We start from the raw sequence: 12322 nt of genomic DNA on the forward strand, positions 1-12322 counted from the left end.
CTAAACATTTAAAAATATCAATGACTAATTAAACTTACATTTATTCAGTTCATATAAACTAATTTTAATATGAAAATAATCATAGCCACTTATTACTTACTGGTTCCCCCCATCCTCTTGTGCACATATCACTAAGCACATTTTTCCTTTCTTATAATTTATTAGTTACTTTTAAAATTATCTCTTATTTTCTTTTTATTGTAATTTTAATTATTGCTGAACAGACATCACAATATTCAAGAAAAAAAACAACAAAAAAGAATATTTATATACACCAATATTTGAAAAGCACTTAAACATATAATTACATTTTATGCTTACAACAACACTATGGTTTTTTTTAAAAGCAGAAGCAAGTGAAGTGACTTGTCCAGAGTCACACAGCTAATAAATATCTGAAGTTGGATTTGACCTCAGTTCTCACTTAAAGTCAGTATATTTGACAAATATATGAATGAAGGCTTTTATTTAAACTGTCGTACTTCATCATCTCAAAAAAGAAAAAAAAATTGTGCAATATTGTCAAAAACCAAAAATAATAAGAGAGCAAAATTCAATTTTATAGGCAATTTTCATAGGAAAAATATTACAAGGAATAAACAAATGAATATGTTTAAGGTCTTCCAGAAGTCTCAGGGGGAGGGACAACTAGTCAGAAGGAGATCACAGGAATTCCTTTGTTGGCATGGATGCCAAACAAAGAGCACTAGAACACCAAATTTTGTGGCTACAGGTAAGCAGGAACCTTGGTCACATCTCCAAGGTAGAAAAAAGTGCTTGTGATTGGTTACAGATTGGTTACAAGGGACAGGAGGGTAGTACACACCTCTCCTTAGAGTATACCACTTTGGAAAAATTAAAAATTTATAAACCCTCAGAATTAGCTCTGAAAATTGCTGGAAAAATATCTTAAGCTTAAGACAGTATCCCCTCCACATTAGGAAAAGAAGTCAAAGTCAAGAAACAGGCTGAAAAAAAATGCAACAACAACAACAACAACAACAAAAACAAAACAAAACAAAACAAAAAAAACCTGAACATAGAAAATTATTATTGTGACAAGGAAAATCAAAACACAAACTCAGAAGACAACAAAGTCAAAACTGCTATATCCAAAACCTCAAAGAAAATTGTGAATTGATCTCGGGCCCAAATTCCTGGAAGAGCTCTTTTTAAATTTTTAAATTAAAAATAGGAGGAATAGAGAAAAATTGGGAAAAATGAGAGTAATGCAAGAGAATCATGAAAAAAAGAGTAAATAGCATAGAATAAGATTTACAAAAGTTTCTTGGCAAAGTAACTCCTTAAAAAAATAAAATTGGCCAAATAGAAAAGGAAGTAAGAAAAGGTCATTGAAGAAAATAATTCCTTAAAAATTAGAATTGAAGAAGAGGAAATTAACAACTCTATCAGAGATCAATCAATATAAAATAAATTTTTTTTTAAAAAGTAAAAAACAAAAAAAGAACATGCGAAATACCTCATTGCAAAACCAACTAATCTGAATGTTAGAGCCAGAAGAATTATTGGGTTACCTGAAAATCATGATAAAAATATTTGACCTTTTCTTTCATTGGAAGGCTTAACCTTTGATTTCATTGGAATTGACTCAAAGAGGAAGTAACGTACACACTTTGTTGGATATCAAATTTATCTTATCTCAAAAAATATTTTTAAAAAATACACAATTCCCCAATATATTAGAACCAGAAGGCAAGAGAGAAATGGGAAGAAGCCACTGAACTTCTTGATCACATGAAAGAGATCTCAAAATGAAACTAACTAACTAAACTCACATCAATTTAGTAACTAAATTCCAGAGCTCACAAATAAAGCAAAAAGTACTACAAATATCAAAAAAGAAACAATTCAAATATCAGAGAACTATATATAGTCAGAATTACACAGGATTTAAAAGCTTCCATGTTGAAAGAATTGGAGAGTTTTGAATATGATATACCAGAAAGCAAAGCAATTATTTTTACAATTAAGAATCACTTACTCATAAAACTGAATATAATATTTCTATAAAAAATAGATATTTAATGAAACAGAGGACTTTCAAACATTTCTAATTCAAAGATCAGAGCTGAATAAAAAATGACTACCCAATACAAGACTCAAGAGAAACATATAAATGTAAAAGAGAAGCAAGAAAGAGAAAACATGAGAAATTCCATAAGGTTATTTATTTTAATATATTAAAAAGGTAATATTTTTACTTGTTAACAACTTTATTACTATAAAAGCAATTATAAGGAATATGTGTAGACAGAGGGTGTGGATATAAATTGACTTTGATGTAATGATAGCTCAAAAACAAAATAAAGAGGTGAGAAAGAAAATTGTAGGAGAAGAATATGAGGGTTGAATAGTGTAAATTGACTTATATAAAAGAAGCAACAAAGAACTATCACAATGCAGGGGAAGATGGAAAATGGGGATGCTAAGAAAAGTTTAAACCTTATTCTCCTCAAAACTGGCACAAAGAGGGAATAACATATACACTTATTTGGATATTAGAAATCCATTTTACCCTATATGGAAGCATAAGGAGATGGAGATAATAGAAAAGGAAGGGAGAATTGTCAAAAGGCAGGGTATATTGGGAAAGTCAGTGATCAAAAGTAAAATACTTGTGAGGTGGGAGAGGAGTGGGTAAAAAAAGAGGGGGTTACAAAGATTCCAACATTAGGGATAAAAATTCATTATTCGGAAAAAACTGTTGGGAAAACTGGAAATTAGTATGGCAGAAATTAGATATGGATCCACACTTAACACCATATACCAAGATAAGATCAAAATGGGTCCATGATTTAGGCATAAAGAGGGAGATAATAAATAGATTAGAGGAACAGAGGATAATCTACCTCTCAGACTTGTGGAGGAGGAAGGAATTTATGACCAGAGGAGAACTAGAGATCATTATTGATCACAAAATAGAAGATTTTGATTACATCAAACTAAAAAGTTTCTGTACAAATAATACTAATGCAAACAAGATTAGAAGGGAAGTAACAAATTGGGAAAATATTTTTAAAAACAAAGGTTCTGACAAAGGTCTCATTTCCAAAATATATAGAGAACTGACCCTAATTTATAAGAAACCGAACCATTCTCCAATTGATAAATGGTCAAAGGATATGAACAGACAATTCTCAGAGGAAGAAATTGAAACTATATCCACTCACATGAAAGAGTGTTCCAAATCACTACTGATCAGAGAAATGCAAATTAAGACCACTCTGAGATACCACTACACACCTGTCAGATTGGCTAAGATGACAGGAACAAATAATGACAAATGTTGGAGGGGATGTGGGGAAACTGGGACACTAATACATTGCTGGTGGAGTTGTGAAAGAATCCAGCCATTCTGGAGAGCAATCTGGAATTATGCCCAAAAAGTTATCAAACTGTGCATACCCTTTGAACCAGCAGCGCTACTACTGGGATTATATCCCAAAGAAATACTAAAGAGCAGAAAGAGACATATATGTGCCAAAATGTTTGTGGCAGCTCTTTTTGTTGTAGCTAGAAACTGGAGGATGAATGGATGTCCATCAGTTGGAGAATGGTTGGGTAAATTGTGGTATATGAAGGTTATGGAATATTATTGCTCGGTAAGAAATGACCAGCAGGAGGAATACAGAGAGGCCTGGAGAGACTTAAATCAACTGATGCTGAGTGAAATGAGCAGAACCAGAAGATCACTGTACACTTCAACAACAATACTGTATGAGGATGTATTCTGATGGAAGTGGAAATCTTCAACATAAAGAAGATCCAACTCACTTCCAGTTGATCAATGATGGACAGAGGTAGCTGCACCCAGAGAAGAAACACTGGGAGGGGAATGAAAATTGTTAGCACTAATATCTGTCTGCCCAGGTTGCATGTACCTTCGGATTCTAATGTTTATTGTGCAACAAGAAAATGATATTCGCACACATGTATTGTACCTAGACTATATTGTAACACATGTAAAATGTATGGTATTGCCTGTCGTCGGGGGGAGGGAATAGAGGGAGGGGGGGTAAATTGGAAAAATGAATACAAGGGATAATATTATAAAATATATATATATATAATAAAAAAAAAAAAAAAGAGGGGGTTAAACAAGTGAAAAATAGCATGGAGGTAAATCTATAATTATCATAACTATAAATATGATTGGCATGAACTCATCCATAAAATGGAAGTGGATAGTAGTTAAAATGAGTTTATCTGGATAGATAGTATATATATAGAGAGAGAACTGATGTGAGTTGAATATAATGGGATGATATCCAAAAAATAAATTAAAATAAAATTAAGGGGTAAGAAAGAGGAATGCAGTGGGAGAAGGGGGAAGGATGAGATACATTGAGATACAATGAGATTTAAATTATCTTACATATAAGAGGCCCCAAAAAGCATAATATTGGAAGGGGAGATAGGGAGGTGGGATGCAGGGCTTGGCCTTTTCTTTCATTGGAATTGATTCAAAAAGGAAGTAACATACACACTTTGTTGGATATCAAACTTACCCTACTCAAAAGTAGGACAGAAAAGGAATGAGAAAAGGGAGAGATAATGGAAGAGAAGGCAGATTAGGGGAGGTAATAGTTAAAAGCAAAACAATCTTAAGGATGGACATGATGAAAGGAGACAGAGAGAGACAGAAAAAGAGACACACAGAGAGAGATAGAGCAGAGAGAAGAGAGAAATGGGGAGTGGGGTAGAGGATGGAGGAAATACACACCTAACTGTGAAAAAAAAATCTTCCTCACTCCCTAAACTTATCCATATCCTTTATGTGCTCAATATTCTTTTTTATAATTTTTAATAAGAGGAAGATCATGAGTTGTTGGTTTTCCTTATACTTTCCTCCATGATTATACATTCTTAATATATTTCATTTATAGGATATATTAAATTTATGTCCCTCAATTCTTTTCTAGGGTATTTTTCCCCTTATCTCCTCTTTCTTTCCTCTTTTAAAATCAATGAAACAACACAAACCAACCCAGGTCTTTTCTTTTAGGAATGCTTACAAGAACTCTATTATTGTAAAGATCCCCTTTGAATTTTAAGATTACACTCAGTTTTGCATGCTAAATTTTTTTTGGTTTTTGTTTTTTTTGGTTTATGATCTTTTAAAGTTATCCTAATCAAATATTTTTTCTCTTCTGTAGTAATTGTGAGTAAGTCTTATCTAAACTTTAATGTTCCTTGATACACATGTTCTTTTTTTTTTTTTTTTTCTTCTGAGTGCATAAATTATTTTTTTCTTGTATTTCTTGATTTTGGCTGTGATATTTCTGAGTGTTCTCATTACGAGATATTTTTTAAGAGATTACCAGTGGATTCTTCCTATTTTTACTTTTAGTTCTTGATTGTAATATATTTGGAAAATTTACTTTAAATATAATGATGAGGTTTTTCATGTATTAATGATTACTCTAGGAATATTATTAAAATTCTCTCTCTTTTTCTTATTTTCCAGATAAGTTGCTTTTGATAGTAGACATATTACCTTGTTTTCAATTTTTTCAATCTTTTTACTTTGGCCCAATATATATATATATATATATATATATATATATATATATATATATATATATATATATATATATATATATATATATATATATATATATATATATGTATATATACATGTGCATATGCATACATACATATACATACATTTGTATATACACACATACACATATGTGTATATGTGTGTGTGTATATATGTTCCCCTTTAATGTCATTGAATTCTATTTGTATCATTTTGTTTTTTCAGGAATTACTACTTGGGTAAGATTCAATTATTTATTATTATTTATTAGGGATTCCAATAAATTGTTTAAAATATTAAAAATTAAATATAAATAATAAATATATAATTAAATTAAATAATATATAATTAAATATAAATAATAAATATATAAATATAAATAAAATATTATTTATTAGGGATTCCAATAAATCCTAGTGTGTCTTGAATTCAGTGTTCTATTTATTCATAGTTTCATTATCAATTTTTATTTTGAGATTTTGTCCTCATTCTAGTCCCTTCCATTATTTGGCTTTATCCTCTATGTAAAATGAGTATTGGTGCTACTACTGGTCTGAATGAAATAATTTGAACTTAGTCCTCATACTTTGCCATAATCCCTGGCTTCTGTAAATTTCCTATTATCCTAAGATATGTTCAGACCTTAGGTATTCTCTTTCTCTTCCTCTTTGCACAATTGGAAATTGGAAATTGGCTATGTCCTCTTCTGTGTCCTTATCATATCCCGTTTGGGATATTGGAAATTATATCTCAGTTCTCTGTGCAGCCCTTCCAGAGTGAGTTCTGTGAAGGAAGAGGATATTTGCATCTAGAGAAAGAACTGACATAAATATAAATATAGATATATGAATGTGTATATATGTAGGTTTGTGTGTATAAAATGATTTTACATATGTAGTATATATATATATTTTTTTAATATGTAGTATATATATTTACATATGTAGTATATATATGTTTACATAAATAAACATATAATCACACCATATATATACATATATGTGCATATATATATATATATATATATATATATATATATATATATATAATTTTAGTGATCTTTAGGGCTGAGGGAGAGGGAAGAAAAAAAGGGGAAAAAGAAAGCTACATGATAACATTATTACATATGTAAAAGGAATAGCAATTTGTATATAATAGATTTTCAGTTTCATATCTCCTTTCCCTTATTCTACTTTGTCATAGAATTGCTTTCTTCCCTAATTCTATTCTTCTGCTTACTAATGTCCATTCTGTTCTGATACTTTTTTGGATAGAATTTTGGATTGACTGGACCATTTTTATTATACTTCTTTTTGTCTTGCTTAGGTGCTTGTCTTCTTGGAGCCATTTCTAGCTATTTGTTGGAATTTATGGGACATTTGAGATTTCTCTATGACCTTTTTTTAATGTCATCTTAACTAGAAGCCCTGACCTTTTCCATTATACCATACTGCCTTCCTGACTATGTAGAGAAGATTGAATTACTTCCATAGCATTCATTATTTTGCAAGTGCTCTAAAAATCATAAAAAGAAAAACACAGAAGATACACTCCCACGACAAGATGCACTTTTTACAATTTTATACAAAAATCTGGATTTAATTCTGCTTCTTTTACTTTTTTCCCCTCAAGTTAATATCATCATGTCCAATACCATTTAATGTATCCAACTCAATCTGTTTGAAGACTGTCAGAGCAACTCAGGTTTTATGCCAAAAAGGGACATATTGCTCCAACACCTTTCTGTACTCAGTTAAAAGGATTTTAAATAAGAGTAATTATACAGTTTATTGAGTGATCTTATTTTAATTTAAATCATTGTATTCATACTATGGGGAAAGCTTACCTATGAATTACCTGTGATTTCTTGCATATAAGTTATTTAACCATTGTGAGAAATATCCATTATGTCTACTGAAGTCAGAAGCCTAGGGTACAAATCTAGTCCAAGATGTTTACTAGCCCAATGTTCGGTCACTAGAAAATCTGCTTTGTAGCTTCTCTTTGTTCATTTATACAATGGACACAATCATACCCATCTCACAGGCATATTATGAGGCATCCATTTTGCAAAACTGTTATTGTAGTAATATTTATGATCCACCAATCTAAGAGGTTCTAAGAATTGAAGGCAATAATAATGTACCCAATGTATAAATGTAAATCTTGCAAATTGTTCCAAATTGTTTTTTTCTCATACAGAAAATGTGATAGCTAAACATAAGAGAATCATAGAATATATTACAGAATGCTTAGGTTTAAATCTAATAACTTATTTCTGCCATCATAATCAGTTTGCATTCATTAAGCATCTATTATGTGACAGACTGCTAACCATAGGACAATGAGTTGAGAAGCAGATATTCAAGCCCTTTTGGACACAATTTTTTTTCCTGCAAGTCTGAAAATTAGTCATGTTACATTTCACCTCAGTTGGCATTGCCTAATTAAACAGCCACACCTGTTCTTTCTGGTGGCCTCTCCCCAGGGCTTATCCTTTCTTTACTGAAAGCCTACTGTAACTGCTTTTTTTTTTTTTTTTTTTTTTTTTTTTTTTTTGGCACTTTCTCACTTCTGATGTTCAGGTCCTGGGAGAGGAAAAATGCTAGATACCATTCCTGAAATATATTCAAATATTTTTGTTTTTTACAAGGTCAGTGCTAATGGAAGGGAATTTATGAGAAGCAAAGGTACCTTTGGGGCCATCTTTAAAACCTGGGTCATTGATACCATACACTGTGTGGTCAGGGGAGGCTTTTATTATCATTACTTTTGGAATAGCAAAGGGCCATCCTTTCCTATGACTGTGAAATCAAAATGTGTCACTTGAGGGTCTGGATAAAAGGGCCACCAGAAGCCAGCAGGGATGTTCTTTTCTTCTACTCAGTATGGAACTATGAAACAATGGATCTTCTAGCTTAGCAGCTAATTAAAGGACTCTCAGAGGATGAATAATAAATAGTTGGAAACCGGCCTCTAAATTTTTCTCATCATGACCCACGCTGGGGAGTAGAGGGAGGAGCCAGCAGAAGGAGGTCTTTGAAGAGCCCCATTGAACAGAGCTAATATTTAAATTAATAATAGTTGCAGTATTGAAAAATTAAGAAGTTTTAATGAGAATAGCATGTATAAAAGTTTTAAAAGAAGACTATTAAAATAAAGTCTTAATGCATCAGTACTTGGCTATGAAGAACATGGTAAATTAGACATTTATATCTGGAAATATAGATATGAAAAACTGTTGCTGCTGCCTTCGTGGGCTAGTCATATGAATATAGATTTAGGGTTATCAGGGATGTTACGAACAATCTGGTCCAAGTTCCTTATTTTTAAGATGGGGAAAGGAGTTTCTCAAGATTTTAGAGGGAAGAAATGCAGAACTGTGCTTTGAACCCAGGTTCAAAATCTAGCATACTTTCTACTGCACCAAACTGCTTTCAAAAGCTATGATATCTTTACTAAAATTTAAAGAACAAAAACATTATTAACTAATCATTCTCCAGTGGTATTTACATAATTTAGATGATATATATCTCTATATATTTGTATATATGAATATTATGTTAGTAATGCTGATAAAGATGGAACTTGTTTGTAGCAGTAAAATACATAGTAAAAATATTTGCCTTTTTTCTTACCATTATATTTATTGAATTTTTGAAGACTATGCTCTTTTCTTTTCCCTGCAACAAAATGTCACAGGAAATTTATTGCAAACACTTGCATATATTTTGAATAGCCCTGCACAATAGTGTGAACCTGCAAGGAAGACTTGGATTCAAATCCTGCCCCTGGCAAATCCTTACTGTATGTCCCTGTTAAATATAGTATTTAAAGGCAATTACTATGTAACTTCTGGAATACATTTCTTGAGATTTTGAGCAAATGCAGCAGGTGAACACATAAACAAGCTACTTATCCCTCTAAGCAACTCTCTAAGGCAATAAATTTGCACCTACTACAACTTGGTGTAGTAGAAGGAATTTCTTCATCTTACAATTTACATCAGTAAATTGATATTTATTTTACCTGCCTGACAATTTTATCTCATTTTCTTGTTGTCATGCCCATGGACAGTGGGTATCTTGCAAGTATGTGCATTGGATCATCTTTTGTTTTTTGCTATCTACCTGGTTCATTGCATTAGCTCCCATGATTCAATTATTCTTTTATGCAGATGACTCCCAAATCACTATAAGGAGTCCTGTGCTCTTGAACTCCAATTTCAAATCACCAAATACCTTTGAGTATTCCACTGATTTTGCAAAATCACTTTAGGATTACAACCCCTTTGACTCCTCACTTGAATTCATCTCATGTATGAAAACTTTTTTCAAATCTTGTTGCTTTCATCTTCAAAAAATCTCCTTTATATATCCCCACAGCTCTATTTAGGCAGTGTAGGGAATCCCAGTGAGGAATCCCAGTAAGCCTCAGGCCTCCCTTTGTGTAATTTTATTTGCTGAGAACTTTGGGATGCACTCCTTGCCATCTACTAAATCTCAGGAGGCATTGGGAAGACTGACCATCTTCCTCATCTTGGTTAATGAACATCCTTAATGGTGGGTCTCTGTTTACTCCAAGAACCTGGACAGTTCATTCTCTTAATCAACCTCCTGTGATAAAGCATCCCTGTACCTGAGGAATGCTGTTCTATCTTAAGAGTTACATATCAAATGGGAATATTTGGCACCGTGACTTCTTTGATCTCAGCCTAGAAAAAACCCTTAGTGGAAAGGACTTTGAGAGCTCAGTTAGAAGGTTGCTACCACTTGCCTGTGTCCCGCTTGGGGCTCCTCCAGCTGTTGTAATCTAGATGTTGGGGCTTCCTCAAAGAAGTAAAATGTTTGTTGCATATTGCTTATATGTTTCTTATCTTGGTGATCTTAGTGGTCAGCCTGTCCGTTAGTTGAACATTATGTTTATGCTACAAGTTTCCTCTTTTTCTTATATCTTCTTTAAATCAAGGTTCTGAGAAGAAATAAATTTCCATATTTCACCTTTTAAAGTCTGTGTCTGCCAGTTGTTTGCTTGCTTTTTGTTTTATTTCTCCTTTTTTTTCATTTTTGATCTGTTTTTTTCTCATGCAGCATGATAATGGAAATAATTGTGGAAATATGTATAGAAAATTGCACATTTAACATATATTGGTGGGGGGAAAGGAGGGAGAAAAATTCAGAACACAGGTTTTATAAGAGTGAATGTTGAAATCTATACATATATTTCTAAATAAAAGGCTAAAAAATCAAATAAAATGATCTTTCTAAAATATGAGTCTTTCCACGATACTCTCAATACAATAAACTTCAGGGGCTCTCTGTTATCTCCAAAATCAAATATGAAAATATTTGTTTGGCTTTAAAGCCCTTTACAATAGACTTCTTATTATATTTCTGGTCTTCTTCTATTCTACTCTCCTTAGCATTGCCATCCAGCTTTACACAGGCCAATTCATTACCAAACTCCATGTCTTTGTATTGTCTGTCCTTTATACCTGGAATGATTTCCTTCCCCACTTCCTCCTCTTAGGCTTCTCTGCTTTCTTTAAGACTCAGTAAAGAATATTTTTTTTTCAGTCTTGTTCCTCTCCCCAACAGTGCTAATGCTTTCCCTCTGAGATTGCTTTCCATTTACTCTATATGTATCCTGTATATTTATAATTATTTGCATGCTGTCTTTCCCATTTGAATGTAAGCTCCTGAAGGGGAGGGATCATGGGTTTATATTTTTTTACCTTTCTTTATATCCATAGCTTTTAGCACAGTTTATGTCATATAAGCCTTTAATATATGTATGTTGACAGCAACTTCAATATTGTAAAGTGATCAACTGTGAATGACTTAGCTATTCTCAGCAAAGATCCAGAGCACTTGTTTTGATGAAATTCTGCAGATTGAAACATACTTTTAAAAAAGCTTTCTTTTTCTTTTTTGGTCTGTGTTTTCTCTTGCAGTGTAGCTAATATATAAATATGTTTTGCATGGCTGCACATGTATAATCTATATCAAGTTATTTGCTTTCTTAAGAAGGAGGAAGAGGTGAAAAGGGAAAATCTGGAACCTTTCACCCCCAAGAAATAAATGCTAAACATAGTTTTTATATGTACTTTGAAAAAATAAAACAAATCACACACATACATATCACAGACATACATATATATGTATATAAATATATGTATATATATATATATATGTATATGTGTATGTGTTTGTTGATTTACTATAGAATAATTACTTGTCATCTTATTAACTAGTACTCTAAAAAGGAAGTCAGTTTAGGGGAATTGAGAGAGTCTTAAAACTATTCTTATGCCATAATTGCAGTTTATTCCAATCAGAAAGAAAATCATTAAAGTTTTCAAAGAGATTAATATGGTTGTAGAGGGAATTTAACAGTAAACTCAGATTTTAAAAAAGAAGATAAAAACAGAAAGAGTAAATGAAATAGGTAACAGAGATGTCATATAAAAATGTTCCTGTAGTGTCAGGAAGATCAAAACATAAGTAGATATTAAACTTTATGATGTAAAAATGTTACTTTATTATAGGCAGAAAATTCTTAACACTAGTATATGTGGCCATTTTGAACTCTTTAAGTAAGACTTGTTATCCTAGCTCACTTATTTGGCATTTGAAATTGAACAATAACATGGAGACAGTATATCTGATAATGAGATCAAGCCACTAGATAGTGCTAAAAACTTGAACTTCCTCATTTCTGGTGCATTCATGAAACATCATTGTTTTTCCCTTTCATATA

Source organism: Sminthopsis crassicaudata, chromosome 3 (assembly GCF_048593235.1).
Source record: "Sminthopsis crassicaudata isolate SCR6 chromosome 3, ASM4859323v1, whole genome shotgun sequence".
NCBI lineage: Eukaryota > Metazoa > Chordata > Mammalia > Dasyuromorphia > Dasyuridae > Sminthopsis > Sminthopsis crassicaudata.